General features: G+C 41.9%; 1 protein-coding gene and 1 long non-coding RNA gene across 4 annotated transcripts in view; both read left to right on the forward strand.

Annotated features, from left to right (window-relative positions):
• Positions 1-569: 569 nt before the first annotated feature.
• Positions 570-13,116, forward strand: LOC110359897 (uncharacterized). The gene is made up of 5 exons (XR_002415396.2): positions 570-764; positions 7,304-7,483; positions 9,107-9,186; positions 9,275-9,370; positions 12,990-13,116. It is a non-coding gene; the product is annotated as an uncharacterized LOC110359897 (long non-coding RNA).
• A 177-nt stretch (positions 13,117-13,293) lies between these two features.
• Positions 13,294-20,584, forward strand: part of CHD2 (chromodomain helicase DNA binding protein 2) — a 73,493-nt gene continuing 66,202 nt past the window's right edge. For 2 of the 3 annotated variants that reach the window (XM_065076626.1, XM_065076629.1), the window contains exons 1-3: positions 14,833-15,067; positions 17,708-17,779; positions 18,524-18,613. The gene's annotated coding sequence lies outside the window, so the exon portion shown is untranslated. Of the gene's footprint in view, positions 13,503-14,832; positions 15,068-17,707; positions 17,780-18,523; positions 18,614-20,584 lie in introns of those variants that run through there. The other variant, XM_065076627.1, reaches the window with a different exon arrangement.

The raw sequence follows: 20,584 nt of genomic DNA on the forward strand, positions 1-20,584 counted from the left end.
GAAAATCAGCAATGTTCTCTGCTTTCTGTGCTAGTTTTCTTTTTGGTGCTGTTTCTTCACACCCAGCATCTCTGTCTCCTCATCCCCACTGCTGGTGGCTCTGTTGCTGCCACCCAGCAGCTCAGCTGATGTCCCTGTCACCTGCGCAGCCCTCCCCATGTCCCCGAGAGCCAGGCAAGAAGGGTGGAGCTGGGCATGTTTAGCGGCTTGGCTGTGTGCTCACATCTGGAACGTGCTTGTCCTTCATCGGTGAAGTCTGCTTTGTATGTTGGGAATGACTGAGCAGAAGTTTAGAGTCACGAGTTTCCATATCTCTAGGTCAAATTTTCCCATATGGATAACTTGATGCTTAGAAACAGCACCTTACCCACTTACACACTGCTTGGCTCTCTGTTCAGTTAACTTTTTGACTTCTCTTATCTGTCCTTGAACTGTTTTTTTGAAAAAGACGTCAACTCCTGCCTTTTCGCAATTTTGGAAAACCTTGGTATCTAAGAAAATAAAAAGAGTTTGGCTCTTGAAAAGCAATTGTTAGTAGTAGCCTTTTTTTTTTTTCATTGTGTTTTCAGATGTGAAAAGCAGAACTTCTGAACTCTTCAATATTTTTAAGAAGGCAAGCTAATACAGCGGCTTACACGCTTGGCCCTGTGCTGTCTCCTACAATGTGCCACCACCAGACTTGCCTCTGCTTGGGATTTGCTCTACAAAATTAAATTTACCAGGAGGAGGGTTCACCTCCCTTGTTTGAGCAGTTTGGAATGTGGGTGAGTCACTGCCTAGTCTGAGGAATGAAACCTTCCATCCCAGTTTCTTATACCTTTGTTTGCTTTTAGACCTGCAGTGTTGGTGAACGTAGCTCACATTACCGTGGCTTCTCTGGGGCTCGATCTCAACATCTGGTTTCACATTTTGTATTTCCTTCATAGATGAGGCTACATCTTTCTGCATGTGCTCAGAAATCCATAGGGTCCAGCAGACCTTATGAGATCAGAGCAGGCAAAACCACTTCTGTCCCCAGTGAGCAAGGTTTGTTTTCAGTGCAACCGCTGCGGCAGAAATCGTTCAGGCTGTAGTTCTTCTACAGCAACATTGCTAATTAAAATGCTGGCAATTTCCAAATACAAAATTAGAAGTGTCTTTGAGGACAATTTGTTTTGGGAAGATGAGAAAAGCAGAGGAGAGAATGTGCAGGAAAGACACAAGACAGCACAATTTTCAAACTTTCCTAGCTTTAAACTTTAAAGCTTAGGGACCTGTAGCCATTTTGGGAATGAATTATCTGATTTCAAAGGTTTTGAATACTTCAAATGATATTACTATCTTTGAAAATAAGGTCCTTACTTTATGTGAATGTTCAAGTATGACTTTAGGTTCTTTCTTTCATGCTTTGCAGATTGAAAAAAGATATTAAAGGACGCTTCATACACACATTCTGCCATTTTCCTTTACTGCAATTTGACATCTAAAACTCCTCATATAACAGACAGCTTTTGTTTTTTTAAAGTGTTTTAAGTTTGCCAGTTATTCCCAAATGCTCAATATTTCTATTTATTCCATGGCAAGCATGTGACTGCATCATTATATCAAAATGAACTTGGGTTCCTTTTGTTGCAAAATGTTTTAAGGCTACAGATATGATCTGAATGCATGATCAGCTCTGAGTATTGAGATTACATGAAAAACTATCTACAAAATCCTACGGATTAAGGTCATGCATGAGATACATAATTGTCCCTCCTGCGAGGTTCGACTGCAAGATGTAGTTCGCTCCCACTGACTTCTTAAAATGAGAAAGCTTGAAAAAATTGATCAGATTCTGTCAAATTTGCTCTGCTGCTAGAGGAGCGGGAGGCGCTAAAGAAATAGGGAACTGTGAGGAAAGGCAGAAGCAGCGACCAGGAGGGTCAAAATCCCTGCTGGCTTGCAGCTCGAAAGCGAGGAAAGCCACTTAAATGACTCTGTTTCTGCCAGAATTTGATGCGTTACAGAATTCGCTGTATCAGAAGGGGCAGCTCTTCCTCTCCTGTGTTGCTGTGATTGCAGCCGTGTTTCCAGGCTGCGGCTGGGACCAAAGCTCCATTGCCCAGGCCAAAGAACCCGTGTCCTTGCAAGTAAAAGACCCAAGGTGAGGATGGGAGAAATGTGGAGAGCAGAATGGAGATGATGGGGAAGCACTTTGGCTCTATGGACATTTAGTCATAGGCACTGAAGACCATTGTTCACCTCTAAATGTGCCAGGAGCTGAGATATTTTTAGAGGTGACTGTTCTGTTTGAACCTGCCCTGAGATCACCCGTGGTGTTGTTTGGTTTTTCTCCTGCAATCTATTGGAAATCATCTGATGCAATAACTTCTATTAACTGATTCTGACATATAAATGGGGTATATCCCTATAGAGAACAAACCACCCTGGTTTTAACTCCCTCTTGAAATAACCTGTGGGTGTAACAATTTCACCCTGTTGTGACAGTATTAGTCTCTTTTGTCCTTCATGATGCCTGTAAGTAGGACATCGCTGCTGCCTGGCTGCATGTCCCACGGGAGCCTGGTGATGTTTGTGCACAACCTGATTGGGCTGCGAAAGGGGTGGAGAAATGCAGTTTTCTGCCCAGGATATATTTAGTGAATGCAGCTGTGGGAGGCAGCAGGAACAAGAAAGCTCTTCTATTGCCAGAGCTCTGACAGCTCACATGCCTAAATAATCTGCTGTTTTCTTAGCGATACATTTTTTCCCCCCTTTACAGTGTTTTTAATTTGAATGTGAAATTATACTTTAATGTAGCCAGAATTCTTCTTGGAGCTTAAAAGTGATATGTGTTATGGTGCCAGCCTTGTTGTAGCCCTCCAAGAGGGGAGCAGCAGGCACCTTCCACATGCACTGGACCTTCTCCATAGCAAAGAGGGGGATTTGACTTCATTTTCACCCATTAAAGATGCCGGTGCTGCAGTTATGTGCCTTTCACATACACTGCAGTGCTCGCTGGGACTGGAAGCAGCCCTGCAGCACCAGAACGTCCCCTCCCAAACTAATAAATGAACTGTGCTTCTCTCTGGGGCTGATGAGCTGGGTGGAGAGTCAGCTTTTGGTGTGCCAGGGCACGTCATGCTGTGCAAACTCTACTGGTCTCCCTGGCATCCCTGAGAATCTGATCCGATATTCTCTGGTACGTCACAGAATAAAAAAAGAGCGCAAAAGTAGGTTTGCTGACCCGCTGGGTCAAATGGGAGCGGGTAACTGTTGCTTTGCATTAGGACTAATTTGTCTGTGCTCCCTGGCCACGTTCAGACTTGCCTCAGGAGAGAAAGACGAGGCAGGGATTCCCTGTGCATCTTCGTCCCTGGTTTTGTTCAATAGCACACAAGTCATGAGGTACTCTGCCTCAGGCACTGAAAGTTTATGACAAATTAAACTGCAGAATATAAAAAGAGGTGGGTTTTTTTTTGTTCTAATGCAGTTAAGGGGTTAGAAAAACAAGGCTGGTGCAAGGAGGTCTAAAGTGTGTCTTTGTGTCAGGGCACAGCCCAGGGATGATGGAGAGCTGTACATTTAGAGGGCGACAGAATATGTCATCGCTTTCTCAGAGCTTGCCCCACTTTACTGTGTCTGTCCCCAGCAGGGCTGCTGGGAGATGCTGCAGTGACACAAATGGGTGTCCTCTGCCAGGCCAGCACCCAGACCCCATGGTGGGGTCTGTCCCTCCCACAGCGGAGGTTTGTACCCACCCAAAATCTGTGTTGGAAATGCAGCTCCTCTGGGTGGCTTCCACGCTTCTGGAACAGATCCCGAAGCACATCCAGCTTTTATTAAAATGTTTCTGTGTATGTGTTCTGGCTACAGCTGTCCCACCTTTGCATGCTGTGAGCTAAGAGAGTGTCAGTGGTCGGTTTGTGTATCAAAAGTATTTAGTACTCAAGTGTAGAAAAATGCATCTGTGAACAAATCTGCACTGAGCTCGTATGCCCTGGGTATATGCAGTGTCTTTTCTGTCCCTAATCTTGCCGAGTCTGTTCCTGAGACTTTTTGTTTTTCCCCCAGCAATTAAATAGTTAACTTCAGGACTAATTGGCTCTGAGAGCTCCAGTCCTTTGCAACAGATTATTGGCATGCTGGTAAGAGCAGCTCCCTTCCTTCCCTTCCCCCATCATTATAAAAACATGTACTGTAGCAAGAAACCAAATACCACATGGCTCCCTACACGGAGCCCATCAGCACTGAAGCACAGTATTTAGCACAAAAGTCCCTTTATATTTGGGAAGCGGAGGGAGAAAATTCTGGAAATGCAAGATCGCGGTGATACCGGCTGCATCAGCAGATTTATTTGCACTGTACAGGGCGCTGGAGTCCGCAGCCCCACGCACCAGCCCAGGACGTGCCCACTCACCCCGTGGAACGTGGGGAAGGGTCCCGGGTGTTTTCCACTGAAGGCAGAGGGGGGAGGCTGGTCCCTGCACAAGGAGAGCTCTGTGTGCTCCCTGTCGCTTCTTGTTTTGTCAGGTTACGGCGTTGCAGAGGGCTCTGGGGAGTCCCTGAGGGACTGAATGTAAAGAGAGAGAAACAAAAGCTTAAAAAATATATATATATATATAAAATGCGTTTGTGGTTTCCTGCAGGGACGTGCGTTTGTGGGCAGCTGCCTACAGAGGCGGTCGCCATTTTGTGAAGCGGCATTAATGCAGCAGGAGGAGACATGTTGTGTTTGTGGGAGTTTGTATCTTAAGGGTTTTCTCCTTGGTTTTAATCAAGAGGCTCATACATTCCACCTTCACCCTTTTTCGGTCCAAAGGCTTTAATTTTTCAACTTAAGGTTAAAAAGAAAATAAAAAGTAATAACAAGTAGTAAGAAAAACAAGGAAAAACGGGAAAAGTTCTCCTGGGGGGGGGGCAGTCACGGTGTGCAACCAAAATCATGTCTCTCTCCAGGAGATTTAAAATATTTGGGAGGTATAACATGGTTCCAAAAATGCCACCAAGCCCGTGATGAGGATAACCAGGAGGATAATGCCCCTCTGCACCCAGCATCATGGAGGCACAGCTGGGGTGTTCAGGGAGAATGTAGTATATTAGGTATGTTTTAAATAGTGTTTCTAGTATAAAAAGATGTCTGGCTGGTCTGTGCATGCAGTGTATCTGCCCTTTGTGACTAGCACGGGCTGACTTGACTTCCATGGATCAAGATATTAGTTTTGATCTAAAAAGTCAGACTAGTGTGCTGCAGAACTGCTCATTCGATCAAAAGAGAAAATATTGGACATGGCAGGAGTGAGATGAGACCAAATCCCCCTCAGTGCAAAACTCTTAGAGCGAGCAACAGCATTTTTGTTAAGGGTCTTCAGTGTTCAGAGTTTACTTTCTCTACTCCTGGAGCTTTCCCTTGCAAAATACATTACAGGGCTCATTTGTTTTCTAAGGCACTGGGAGAAGGAGCATTAATGCTGGCGTTTGGGAATACAAGCGATCTCGTTGCATTTGATTTTGGTTTCGTGTCATTTTCTGGTTTCAGAGTCAGGAAAAGCTGCTCATTTATTTTTCATGTAGCTGTATTTTTATCCCGGCTTCTTAAGGAGGCAGGGCTTATGGAATCGTGCTGTTAGAGGCCTCGAGCTTTTGATCTGATGTTCAGTTTCAACAAATTTCAGTTCTAGAGTTTCTGCGCTTTGGGGGAGGCTGCAGCTTATAGACCCAAACTAGCGTTCCTGCTAAAGAAAGAACTACAAAATGAGTGCAAAGGCTGCCTTTTCTGCTTTCCTTGCTGACCAAGCAATCAGCATCTGTGTGCCAGCTGACCGGTCAGTAAGGTATAGCTCAGAAACATCCCAGCCTATGCAGCTATATGGTGCGGGAGTGGGGATGCTGCAGCAATGCAGCTGGTTGGGCGCGCAGGCTCCTGGCTGTCACACAAACAGGTCTTGTTATTTCAGTGGCTCACAGAAGAGTTGACAGTTTCTAGCCATGATATTCAAATCCCAACTAGCACTGCAAAAAGTACTAGTTGTGTTTAAAACCAAGAGTAACTCGGATTCCTCTGTGTTGGCTGCAGGTGAATTTTGCAAGGTCTTTGATCTCCTTGCCCTGGGTCTAAAAAGAGTGTATCTGAGACAGTGATTCCTTCATTACTGAAAAGCAATGTATAGAAGCCTTTCTGCCACCTCAAGACCATTATTTTCTTGATTGCCCTCTTGTTCTGTGCTAAGGTGACATTAAATCCGGAGGTCACGTGTACCTTGAACACAGTGTGCACGGATGAGCAGCAAAACCTATAGCACACAGCTCTGGTGCGACGTTAATGCACATCTTTGATTTGTTTGTGTAAAACTGTGCACTATAATGATAAAATAAAGCATACAATAGTTTTCATATCTAAAAATTACTTTTCCAGCATATACTAATATGCTTTTCTGAACTTAATTAGGTTATGTTTTCTCCTATGCTTAATTCCATTTTATTAACATCACTTGAGTACACTTTCTGCATTTAAATAATTGTTCTTCAACTTAATTTTTGGTTCCAATTTTCATTATCTTTAGTGTATGTGTATTTATATATAAAGATAATCCTTTATTAATCTTTTGAACAGAACAGTTTTTGTTCATTCAGCAAAAGTACTGTCTGAATATTCATTATCAGCACCTGATACAGTAGCCAGAAGCACAATATCTTAATAACTGGAGTTTAAGGGAAAAAATGCAGTTCTTTAAGTCCCAATGTTAAGTTTTTGTTCATGTTAGGATTCTAAATTATTCAAACATTTTACTTTATCTCCTACACAGACAAACTCATGTTCCCTATACACTTTTTCTTCCAGAGTGTTCTATGGTCTCCTTTATTTTATACAATAGGTCAGAGTGTTTGAATGTATTGTTTAATACCGGTAACCTGTGTGGCTTGTTACAAGAAAATTTTAGATAGTTTCCCAATTAAATGCATTTTCTTTTGACCTATTGCCTCTACTTAAGTCTAACATTTGGTGTCTTGATGGTCAATATTCTGTTTTATGGAAAGGTTTTAAAGGTATAGTGAAGATGAGTAAGAGGTGAAGTACCCAGCAGAATTTAATATATATTATTCCTCTTGCCGTTGTTATAGGCAAGAACAAGAGATGTTGGGGAAAATACAAAGAATAATGATGCAATTATACCTGCATGTGCAAAACTACATGCTTGCTCTTTCTCTTGAAATTCACAGACCTCTGCTTTATGTTCTCTTTCCCCTCTGTGGACTGGGTTAGTTAATGGCACTTACATTTTCCAAGTACTGACATACATGTTCATTCCTAAATTCATTTCATATGTTTCCAAATCCTTAGGACAACATTCCATTTAGACATACCAAGAAAAAACATGGAGTGATTGCACTGACCTCAATGTAATTACTCAGCGCTGAATTAAAGGCACAGGACATCTGGAGTAACAAGAAGACATCAAAATCCCAGCTTTTGTTAGTAATCCAAATGTTTCTAGGCCTCAAGACGCATTTGTAAAGAGAGGTAATAACTTCTTGTTAAATCCTCATTTTGCAACAGGGCTGTACTGACAGGGTTTTCTTGGGCTGCTCCCATTTTCTCACCAGTTCACCTTCTAATACTCATCTTTGACTAAATATATATGTATAAAACAATGCACTGTGAATGATTTCAAGCTGAGACAAGATTATCACTGTTAATGGCTCTGTCGGAGAGAAAGAGTTTTTGTTTCAGCATGCAAATCCACTGCCTGCAACAGTTAAAGCTGCTAATTCTGGAGTTTAGATGTCTTAGGTGCATGAAACTGCTCCCGGCCTGAGGCTGGTGAGCTCTCCTGGCTGGATAAAGCTCCAGCAGGAGCCAGTTTATAGCAAATCGACCACAGGCAGAAAATATAAAAGCTCCTGGGAAACATCAGTCTGACACAGCAGCTATTTCTGTTCGGGTGACATTCTAATCCAAGTGTGTCCCGGATTCAGTGCCACTACATCAAAAATTGATTGGACTCCACATATAACAACTGTTGACAAATAAGAAGTTTGTTTTGAGCGACAAATATAAGGGGTCTTTTCTTTTATGTGTATGGTATATTACAACAGGGTGATTCAGGGCTTTGTCAGACTGTCTATAAAATTTTTTTTAAATGTATACACTTTTAAGATTTCAGAAAAAAAAAGGCATGGTTTCTTATCACTGCATGTGGCAATTTGCTGAATAATGCATCATATTGTCAACTATTATATAGCAATCAATAAAATGCCCTACGGTGCTACCTGCACCAAGAGACAAGAACGAAGATCGTTATGGAAACAGGCTTGAAACTTGATTGAAATAAAAATCCCAGTTTGATACTTGGATTTCAGGAGGCCTGGGTTGTTTTTCTTTTCATTCTAGAGTAGCTGTAATTCATCTTGTTCAATCTGAGTGAAATTCATCATTTTTGCAAGGCTAATATGAAGCCCCTGTGCTTCTAAACCCTCAAGGAGATTTACCAAGAAAGTCAACTTGCTGTTCTGCTTGTCATCTCAACTTTCCAAAGTCTTCACTAGAACACAAATGGAGTTAGTAGAAAATAAAAATTAGAGCCTATAGGTTGATTTGGGGTTTTCTTTGTCCTTGATTTTGATGTGTGAACACTTAGTGCCATGATCTAGTCAATGGACTAGAGTTGGACCAAGGGTTGGACTCGATGATCTCTGAGGTCTTTTCCAACCCAGTCGATTCTGTGATTATTTGTGTCACGTCGGTTTTCCCTTTTCTGATCCTATTGCTCAAACACTTAAGCAATCACGCTTTACGGGCTCATGTGTGCAGCAAATAAATGTCAAGGATGGACAGATGAATGCTTTTGGAAAATGAACTCTTAATCTTTGCAAGGAAGTAATCATGCTAGAACTTCAAATTATCTGAGTTTTAAAATATTATTAATTTCATTGCCTAGATCTTCTGAAAATGTTTTTTTTTTTTCCCCAGCTACATTTAAAATCCACGTATTCTGAAGGTTTTGTTTAAAAGTTATAAAATGTTATTTTCTGACTCTTTACATACCAATTGTGTGATGTATTGGAAAACAGAACAATATCTTTATTTTGAAACATAAGGTTCTGTATAGCTCTCTTAATCTTGCCATACTCTCTTATTTTACAGACTCTTGATAAAACAATGACCATCTCCCAGCTCAGCAGAACGCTCCCGTGACTCTGCAGGGTGTACTTACAGCCAGAATGGTATGTTAAAGAACACTGTTTGCAGCTACCACCTTTTCAAGAGAGATTTAAAACCCTACTAATATGTGTAATCCTTGCACATTTCTAGTCCTGCAAGTTTCCAAGCAGCAAACATCACCAGTACAGAGAAGTTTAAGAGTGTAAATCAAGTCACAGAACCTGCCTGTGCATCCTGTGGCTACAGGTATTAAAGTTCCTGGGAAGGTGCACATTAGTTTCTTACTTGCTTTCAAAGGTGATTTCATTAATAAGCAAAGTTGCATCATTCTTTTTCATGTAAGGAGACGTATAATACCTCGTTAGCACTTGAATAAATTCTGGTGTCTAACTAGACAGGCAAAATGGTCAATCAGTGGGTTTTTTTCCTACCACGTCCCAGTCCTCTTATAAAAGTTTGCCAAGCCAAGCAGAATAGTTTGTTACTGAGAAGGTGACCTTAAAGAAAACCCAGATAATTTCAGTGGCAGAGGTTAAAAAAGGGGAAAAGAAACAGATTAATTGTTCCAAGCTCCAGTGGATTACTAGAAGAAGCAATTAAACATATTATTAAACAATCAGCCAAATTCTTTAAGTTCAAAACACTCTAAAATTTCCAACTGTTGTAAGTTTTCATCAACATAAGGGCTATTGTATCTTTTCCACTTTTCCTATACCTCTAAGATTGCCATTTAAGGCAATTGCTATATGTTAAATGTTGACCCAACGCAGCGTAAGTACCTTGGCTGAGACGGTTACTATTTCTTACAGTTGAGATAGCAACCAGGGATAGTTTGAGATGGTCTGTAATAACAGCAAGGAGCTTCAAATTTCAAAGCTCCTTAAGAAAAGTGGACTTTTATGTATGTTCCTTAGTCAAGTTAATATAAAACACAGTAATTAATCTTCTCACTAGGCAATAGTTACTGGGTTTTTATTTGCCTTATTGTATGCAGGTACTCAAGCAAAACTGAAATAGGGAGGCGAGTAGGTTGTTCATGAGCTCTTAGGTCTAAAATTTGAGCTCAGGCCACAAGATCACGTTTACAGAAACAATACTGACTTTTTGATGTATTGTGACCGACAAGTTAAAAATCTGCTTAAGCAAGACAGTTAAATCCAACAAAAGATATTGGTTCCATTTCTTACTTCCATTACGTCTTTATACTTCCATTATTAACTTATTTTTCTTTGTAAACAGGAATAAAAAGAGCTGAATATTGGTTAAAATTGCTTCATTTTCAATAAAATGAAAAGGCTCTGGAGCTTGGCTTGGCAGACTTAAAGATTTTTTTCTTTACCATATGTTTATGACACTGGTAAGAACTTGTTTCCAATTTTTCTGGGTAATAAATCTTTTTCTTTCTGCTCACAAGGTTCATTGTTGTAAACATGAGCACCATGAAAGTGCTAGCAAAATCACCATATTAACATAATATTAGTTTTCAGTGTTAAATCCAAGAAACAAAAAGGGCATAAGTAAAAGTTCTGTGTGTGTGTGTGTAGATGTGTTTGCAATTATCCATTACAGGCTGGCACAAAATCCTGGATTTGTATTCCAGTTCCAGACCCAGAGCAGAATGAATAGCACGAGCCAATTGCTAGAACTGGTTTTTATCTTTGCTGCTGTTGTTGCATGTAAAAAAGCTTTAGGGAGGATCAATAATCATCTTTGCCAGCCACACAGAAGCTGGTTGCACACTTAGAAGAACTGTGTCTTTAATTACAGTTGTCTGTTGATGTAACTCTATGTCACTGGTATGAGAAGTTCAGACGCCGCACTCTTATATCTTTGTGCACACTGCTTCAAAATCCCAGGTTTTCAGAAGTGTAAGGGAAGGTGATTTGGATCTACCTGCACAATTGCCGTGATTTTTAATAGTGAATTACTGAGGAAGGAAAAAAAGCAAAGCAGATTGTTTTAGTAACATATTAAAGGTTACTTACAAGCATAGAAAATAGGACTATACTTTATTCAGGGCAAAGTGACAATTTCTGTGAACACCCCGTTTGGAGGAAGTTAAATGCCTACCACAAACCAGCCTGCTGTGTTCAAAGGGCATTTGGTATCCTGTTTGCATATTCTCTATCAAAATAATCCAAACTATTCTGTTTGGCTTAGGGCCTAGAAAACTGTTACTAGTTTCTCCTGAAAAGCGGTAGAGTTTTGGTTGAGGAAAAGTTTGGTGACATTGTGCATCTCAATCTTGTTTCAGCTCCTGTTTTCCACTTGAAAAGGCAGATACAATACTTGACTATTTTGCCAAATATCAGTGTCAGATTTCTGGCCTTTCCTTTGTATTTGTGTCTCCAAAGAGCTGGATGCTACATTGACACCTCATGTGTTGCCAACAACGAGCTGCTTCACCAATTTTTTGGTATCCTCTGGCACAGAGGGCATATTGGGGCAAGCAGGGAAGGGACACTGCCCTGGGAAATTAGTGCACTTTTGTGTGTCATCCCTAAGGGATAATAACAAAATTGATGGGAGCGGGGGGGGGAAGGCAAAAAGGTTGTAGAAGGAAATAATTTGGGTGAATACCAGAAAGTGAGGTTGTGTGCCTCTATCTGGAATTCTAGACACAGATGCAGTCACAGAAAATAGTTGCCAAATTAGTAATGGAAACATTAAGTTGTCCCGCTATTATCAGACATGTGGTTCATAAAACGTGGCTGAAGTATTTGGTCTGATACACAAAGCAAGAAAACATGTTCTCTAAAACAGAAGAAATAAACTGTATGGAGGAATTTGCAGTTGTGTAGAAATGCTGAATTTAGAAGGAAAAAATGGGATAACTGCAGAAACAGTGGGAATGAGAATTTTGTGTTTATACAGAGCTGACCATGGGAGGTAAAAATGTGAAAAAGGAGACAAGCACTGTTCTCCTGTCTCATTAGGAAAGAAGAATGCAAACTCGCTGTTACTGGTACGTGAACAGTAAAGTTGTCTGACAAATGCCATGTACTTAAGTTCACATACATTCAATTCACTTGAAGAAACAGAAGAGGTAATGAATACTTGTGTAAGCTTTTTCAGAGCTGCTTTAGGCCTTGGTGGCCAGCAAGCAGTCAAAACAGCAACACTGAATATGTTTAACGAGGATATTAGACTTCTGGTATTTCTTTTTATTACAGGTAGCAGCAATACAGTAAGTGACTTTCAGAAATGTTTGTCTGTAAATGTACTTTTTTTTTAAGAGGAATAACCTATTGTACTAGACAGTATGATATAGTTAGAGAAAAATCAAGATCGGGTAACAGTTTGAGCACAGGTTAGGTCTTGTTCAGTTACAATCTTAAACTCTTCTGGCTGGAATCACACTACCCTTACAAAGTGCAATCATCTTTTGAACGCCTGAGCTCCTTCCTCCTTTTCATGTGGTTATTGCAAGTGATCGCACTTTATACATTTTTCTAGAAATGTGCTTGTATTCTGGGAAAAAAAAACAATACAAAGGCTGGAAATTGAACTTCTCATCTTGGTCTTCGCTGTTCAGTCATACCTTGCAGTGTCAGCTGAAAATACTGACATAAGTAGAAGTGCTTTTGCTGTGCCCTACTTTTATCTAGTTTCTGCCTTTTCCTTGGTTGCTTTTCCACTTTCTTCGCTGTTGGTAGTTTTCCGAGGAGGACAGCATCTGGGTTCTGTCCATGCAAACACCTTTATGTCGTGTTGTTTGTGAGTAGTTACACTGAGAGCAAGAGGATTAGTTGAGCCTTTGCAGGGATCTGAATGGGAACGAAGTTGCAGAACAGGCTCTCTGGAGTCTCCGCAGACCAGAACTTCAATTCTCCTTTTTTTTCTTCTTCTTTTTGCCCTCTTCCAGTGAGAGACGGGATCTGCGGTTTTCCTCCTCTATTGGTTCCTTAGCTGAAGGCTCCTATGCTGTGGTAGCTTTCTGCAGGCCACCACCACCCCTTCTCTGAAGCTACGAGCCAGTGAGTGAACTTGTGCCTTCCTCCCCTGCTCTCCTGTATAGGGAGGTCAGCTTTTCTCTATATTTTTAAAGGAAATACATCTCTTGGCTCAAAATAATTTCTTCTCAGGGACACCAATGAGTGATTCTGTTCAGTTGACCACCTACTTCTGAATTTCAGAACCCAGCTCAGGAGGTCGCTGCTAAAGTCCAACTGCGTGATTTCAGTGCCAGACCAGCTCCTGAAACCTTCTATCATCATTTCAAGCATTGCTGGTTTAATTGCTGCCATAACTACCTATGTTATCAGTGTAAAAAAAGGAAAAAACAGGACACAGACAAAACTGTGCTTTCAATGGAATAAGCTGTGCAAATAAAGGAGGAGAAAGGCACGCATATCATTCAAAGTGACTGCTGAAGTATGTAAGTATTAATTATGCTGTTCTGTCAGGTTTGCTGGGTGTGCCTCTCGCAGAGGAACATCGTAACTGACTGGCTGAGGACAGGCCTTGCTGACAGTGACTGAAAATGTGGGGCATGCCTCTCTGTCCTGCTGATATCTGAAGTGGTTTCTGTGGCAGCAGTCAAAATAGGAGACAGTGTCCTGGTGAGGTTGGCGTACAAGACAATTTCTATGATGTTGGCTAAAAAAAGCACTGTACTTAGTTTTATTTGGGTGTCTGTGGTGTTTTTGAGATGTGCTAATGAGGACTGGGCTTGATGCTGCAGACAGAGGCCCTGTGGTCACTCTGGCTCTTTCCACCAGCAGGGTTTAGGAGCAGGTTGAGAACGTACAAGGCAGAGGAAGCCCCGGGCAGCTGGCTGTGCCCAGGACAACAGAACAAGGGCTTTTGTGGCACCACTTCCCATGGTGAGGTGGAGCTGATGGCCAGGCCTGGCTGCTGGGTGAGCTGCTGCAAATCAAGGGCTAATGAGAACAGAGAGTCCTTTCGTGGGAATGGCAGCAGTTAGGGCAGTTAGGTGTGGGGTTCTTAGAAGCCAATTTAGGAGGTTTTAACCTCACTGTAGACCAGTGCAGGCTGAGGGATGAGAGTTCTGAAGCGTGGGCTGGTGATGCTCAGACCAAGCCGGGGTCACGGCTGATATGAGGCGGGGTGGAGCTGGGGAAGGGGTGTCAGCCCGCTCCAACACCGCCGGCGTGCTGCCCCCACCGCCCTCCTGCTGCTGAGGGGAGACTTGGGAGGGCGGGGCGAGAGCCCGCGGAGGGCGGGGCGGGGCGCGAGAAGGCGGGCAGGAGCCAATGGGGAGCGGCCGGCGCCTCTCGCCAATACTCGGCGGCGGAGGAGCGGCGGAGCGCTCAGCCAATGGGAAGCCGCGGCCGCCGTGCGGGGTGGGGAGGTCGAAGGAGGGCGAGGAGCGGCCAATGGCAGTGGTGCGCGCGCTCGGGTGGGCGCGGCGAGGCCAATGGCGAGCGGCGCGCGGCGCGCGCGCAGCCGAGGGCGGGGCGTAGTGTGTGTGTGTGGGGGGGGGAGGGTGGGGGGTGCGCCGTGCGCCGTAGGTAGGGGGGCCGGCGCGCGGGCCCGCCCCTTCCTCGCCGCAGTGAGTAGTGAGCGGGCGGCCATGTTGTGCGGGGGGAGGGGAGGAAGGAGTTGAGAGGAGACGGGAGAGACTCTCTCACACACGGCACAAGATGGCCGGGGAAGCAGCCACTGCTGCTGCCGGGCTCCCGGGCGCCTTCCCCGCCGCTCGGAGCGGGGAGGCCCGGCGAGCGCTCCGGGTGCCGGTCTCGGGGGCCAAGTCGGGCCCGGCACTCTGGGGGTTCTGGGGCGACGGAGGTCGGCGAGCCGGGCTGCCGCGCGGGGCTGCCGACGGCGGAGGGCAATGGCGCCGGGCTCCGGAGCTCTGCCCGCGCCTCTCCGCCGCCAGGCGGGCGCGGGGCCGCCCTCCGCCGCGGCCAAGGCGAGGAGGGGGAGCAGCGCCCCGTTCTCAGGGTCCCCGTTGCCTGCCGAGGGGCTGCTCTTTGCCGGGTAAGTGCCTGAGTCTCCTCGCGCCTCATTGTCCTTTGTCCTTGGGAGGAAAAACAAAATGTCCTTGGAGCCGGGAGGGGGAGGGGGCGCCTGCCTCTCCCTGCTGCTCCCCCCCTTCCCCCCCGCTGCCTCAGGGGGGCCTTGGGGACCCCCGTGTGTCTCTGTCACCCCGTTTGGATGAGGGGAGAGCCGCGCGGTTTCGGGGCGGGAGCGGCGGGAGAAGCGGTGCCGCCGCGGGAGCCCCAGCTCGGCGGCCGCCCCGGTGACATCGCTCGGCTCCCGGGCTGCAGAGAGCTCCCCCTCCCCCCTGCCCCTGCAGCACCGAGGGGGCTCCGCTCACCCCGGCCCCCCAAAACGCAGCAAGGAGGATGGGGGCAGCGCCAGGCGGGTTCCCCAATGCAGCAGTGGGGAAGGGGGGGGCTGCAGACCTGCTCCCCTCCGGTGCAGCAGGGAAGGGGGGCATCTGCAAACCAGCTTGTAACTCCAATGCAGCAGTGGAGGGAGGGGGGAGAGGTGAAGACTCTACTACATCACCAGTTAAATGTTTAGCCCCAAGTCCGTATCTGTTTAAAGAGCATTTGTTGTCCATTGCTGCTCGGATGGGGATATGTTTTCGTAGTTTGTTAAGAACAAAGACGCCATGTCCTTTTCTCTTAAAAATAAAACTTGGTCCTTTTTTTTTTTTTTTTTTTTGTGGGGTGTTGGCTTTTAACTCTTTCTAAACCAGTAAGAAAAAAACAGGCTACGGATGAGACAGCTTAGTACTTCACTGAAACAATAGATAGAAATCTATTTCGCTTGAAAAACAGCAGTTCAGGTGCAGAACTTTAAAGAAAACTCTTAAGAATTACGTGCAATATGATTTTGCAATTAAAACGGCAATACAAAAACTTAAAGCGTAAAAAAAACAAAGCTCGGTCATGCCAAGTCTACAGTTTAAAGTTGGCAAAATACAGTTATGATTTAGACGACACTACGAGAAGAAAGGTAGTTACTTAAGTACGAATCACACGATAAGGAAACGACTGAGTTTGTGACATATAAAGCTTTTTAAAAGCATTTATCGGGTGTCAGTTTTGGTGTTCAGTTTATGCATTTTTGCAGGGAGCTTGGAATTATTTCTGTTTAGGTAGCATTTTTATCGTTGTTTTGATGTTTAATAATTTAGAAGTTGTACAACACCTATTGCAGGACTTTCTAAAAATGCCAGTTTAAATGGAATGGCTGATGTTTGCAGTGACTCGCATTCTGCAATTACCAATTTGAGTAAAATTGCAATTCCAAATATGTAAAAAGTCACTGTAGTAAAGAAAGAGATAAATATTAAAGACTTCAGTTTTAATTGGAGACTATGTGTAGTCATATTTGCTGGATTTATCCTGCTTGTACAGGATTATAAAACTCTGGGCAGGTTTTAAATTTTGCAATTGGAGGTAAATCTGCGTTTTTTGGTACTTTCCTCTGCAAATACAAATCCATCATTACAACAATGAAAGTTGACTTTTTGTGGAAATATAAATACAAGTTTCAGCAACCATTGGACTTCAGTCACATTTATGGAAAGTGCTCGGTATCTTTATTTTAGATTTGGATTATGGTGGTTTTATAACCCCAGCAACAGTTCTTCAGTGTAGAACAGGTTCTGACATACACACTTTGCTGAAAAGAAAGTTCTAGCTTTAGGTGGGTGTCTGCTGTATTTCTTCTTCTTTTTTTTTTAATATAAGGGGATAGATTTTAAATAGTGTTTAACTTGCTTTAGCCTCTGAAAATAAAACAGCAGTTAAGTGTCTCTGAAAAGAAGTTGCTTGTATTCTTAACATATTTTATTTCATTGTTCTACGTTTATATATATATATAAGGTGTAGGAATTTTAATTTATAGTTGCTATCTTTTAATTTTATTTTTTTAATTACCCACGTATTTACAGAATGATTCCAGACTTGTCCTAGGGTATGAAATAAATGGTGATAAATATAACTGCTGTAAAATATAATGTTAAGCGTTTTCACCAAGGGCAAGAAAAGTTGGGTAGAGGTAGGGCAAATATGGTGTTCCTTGTGTTAAAGAGCATAGTTTGGGCTCTGATTAAAGGTAAAGAAGCTGAAGGTTTTGTAACTATTCTGAAGGACAAAAAGACGTCTTTTGGAGAGATCGACTCACTTATCACTAAAAATTCGGAGAAGCTGATAACAGAAGCCATTTTAAAATTACTTTCCTCTCACTAGAGGTTTTATTTAATTTTGCATAGCATTTTTTAAAGACTTTATTGTGAAAAAAAGTATGAGGAATAAGAGGTATTGTATGATAAATTGCTCTTAAGAGAAAAAAGTGTTAAATGGGTTTGACTAAGTCATTCACAATTGAAGTAATGGGAGACAGAAGAGGAGACTGCAGTTATTCATGTAAAAATATAGATCATGCATGTTGTATGTCAGTCACTCTACAGTGTTTTTCTTCAGCTAAGTATGTACAGCCACCCGTACTTTTATTTTTAGAGTTCAGTTATAAAGATACAGTTACTGCTATCAGAAGTTTTCCGAACTTAATAATTACCTAAAGATCAATAAGGTTCAAGCATCTGACTTGGTCTGCTTTTCTAAAGCAAAATGCTGAAAATTTTCATACTTTCTTTTTTAGGTAGAATTCCGTGAACAATACCTTATTTCCTGACTGGCTTCCAGAAGAATTGTTCGTACATTATTTTCTTAGGTAAGAGTGGTTATAACTTGTGGTAGTATGCTCATTTCCTTGTTATTTCTGTGATCTTGGGATTTGCCTTTTTAATACTGTGCAGACGGGAGAAAAAAAAAAAAATCTCATTTTTAAATTGGAGGAGACGCATTTTATAGATTATCTGGACTTCAAAGTTTGTTTATTTCTTCATATATGGGTAGACTGCCTTAAAATAATGTGATGTTAGTGCTGCTACTTCTGTATAAGTTTTAGTTTATTAAGGCTATTGAGTAAGTGGATTTTTTTTTCATATATGTATATACATTCATATGCATTGTGTTTGGTGGGAAATTACAGTATTTTTATATAAACCCAGAAGTTCTTTATGTCCCATTTTGCTAGTGGAAATGTGAATTGAACTTTAAAAAATGTTTGTTTTTTTTACTTAATAAGTTTGTAACGTTAATGCTTGGGGATATTGTAGAATTTGAATGTGAGAGTAATAACCCTAGACTTCAGGAGTTCATACACAAGGAGATTTTTTGGGCCTGTTTCTCATTTTTTGAGACCTGAAGGCTAGTGCTTGGCAAGGATAGAATATTACGGTTTTGTACCGTAGGTGAAATTTGTATTAATTGTAAGATACCTTATGTGTTTTGAAAAAGTTCATATCAGTTGAGAACATCAGAACTGTACATAAAATCTGTATGTGCCTTATGCCTTTGTTTTCAGACAAACCTGTTTTTGTGTGTGTGTTGTGTTTTTTTTTTTTCTTTAAAGGCTATTACTGGATATTGTTCTTGCTTCCAAAAATTCAGATGGCTGGTTGGATAAAAGACCTTGAGCAAAATTCTGTACTGTGCGTACCAGGTATGTTACACTGCATTAGTGTTTGTGATTTGTTTTTTTTTTAATTATCCTGTAAATATATTTTAGCAAAATAAACATTGAATATTTAAACTACGATGTTTTACCTTGTTGAATTTTCTTTCAAGTTTTAGTGCATTTAAAAACTGTTAGTATGTACTAAATACAGTAATGTTAATATCTCGTTACACGTCATCTAAGATTTTTACGGTCACTCATAAATAAGACTTTTTTTTAAGAATCTGAAATGATCGTGTCAGCACATCGTAAAATAAAGCTGTGCTAATGAGGATTGTCATAGCCACTAAGGACATTCAGTCTAATAAAACTTCAGAAACATTCTTCCTTCAGTTCAAGGTATTAGTTCATTAGCAAGCGACACTCATAAGCTTTTCCGTTCCAATAAGTTGTTTTTTTACAATCAACTTAAAAATACTCTTTTCAGTCTAAATTTTACTCTAATAGGCTAAACCTGCACCGACTTGTTACAAAGTACCTTGCTGTCCTTGCAGTATAAACAAATAAGCTTATTTTTTTGTTTTTACACTTTAAGGTTCTGCATGTAGAGACAGAGTAATGCGTTACAATTGAGTTATGCTTTCACCACTGTGTAATTAAAAGTTGGGGATCTCCTTTGCCTGTATTAACTAGTTCCTTTTCACAGCTTACCATGCTAATGTACTTGAGTACATTCAGGACCTCAAAGCGTAAGGTGTCTTCATGAAGACGCGTATCGTGAATCTCAAAAGTAATCTTGATAGTTTGTTTTTTAAAATTACATAGTTTATCGTGATAATTTAGAATACAGATCTTGTGAACCCACTACCTGAGTGCAACTGTTCTGTTTGGCTGGGATGAAGGCTTCAGCGTGTTCATGAGAGAAGTCACATACAAATTTTGCACAAGCTTTTCAAAAATGTCTCTTTAAGTTGTAAAAAATCCTTTATGTGCAGTAAGTCACTGCTGATGTGCAAGACAAAATCCAAATAATATTTATAGGTACTAGATATGTACTGTACACCATGGATGTCTTGCAGCAAAACACAACTAACGAACAAGGTTGTTAGGTACATTCTAGAACTTCATTGTGTAACTGTCTGATATGAAGTCTGAGAATCAGAAGTCGTGATCGGTACCTTGAGAAGAACAACAGAACATATTTGAAATCCCCCATGAATTTTCAATTTAGAGAATTAAAATCACCAGATACTGCACAGTTTATTATGAAAAGACAAGACTAGCCTGATTCACATAAGATTCTCATAGTAATTGTGGGGCTGAATGTGTCAAACTGAAGACTTGTATTCCTAATATGAAATCTTTAAATGTCTACAGCTGCAAATTTTAATTGACCTGCTCTTAATAAAAAAACCGAAGCAAAACAGTACTCAAGAGCAGAGTGATCTTGATTGACCTGACCGTTTAATGATGAGTATGAAATTGAGCACTGTGATCTCAGTGGTCTTACATATTTCCTGTATCGTCATGATGCTGTTTGTGCTGAATAGGTATTATAATAAAAACAGTTTTAAATGACCCTTGTTACTGTTGTGAGCTCTTCAGAACTGCCTTTTCTGGTAAGAATAACATGTTTTCATCTAGTAAATGTCAGCTTGATCTTTAGGATAGGTAGACCTCAGTAGGCTAGGTGCGCACTGCTGGGGAGTTAAGAAGAGTTTCAAGTTTATGACCACCGTGCAGCACACTGAGGATTGATGAGGTCGGAAGAACGCTCTTATTAACAGTGGTGATATAAAGCCATGTTAAATAGTCTCGTAAAATTAATTCGTAGCATTGACAGCTTATATGGAAAAACATGGATACGGTGATATGCATCACCTTTGCTGAAATAGTTTAGTTTATCCCAAAGAAGAATCTGCTGTCAAGTGAATAGCTTTAAAGCACCTGGCCTCATGTCATCCTGTAGAAGGAGATACAGTCCGGATTCTTAGAGCTAGCAGTGCCAGTATTCTG

Source organism: Columba livia, chromosome 11, assembly GCF_036013475.1.
Source record: "Columba livia isolate bColLiv1 breed racing homer chromosome 11, bColLiv1.pat.W.v2, whole genome shotgun sequence".
In the NCBI taxonomy this organism is placed as follows: Eukaryota; Metazoa; Chordata; class Aves; order Columbiformes; family Columbidae; genus Columba; species Columba livia.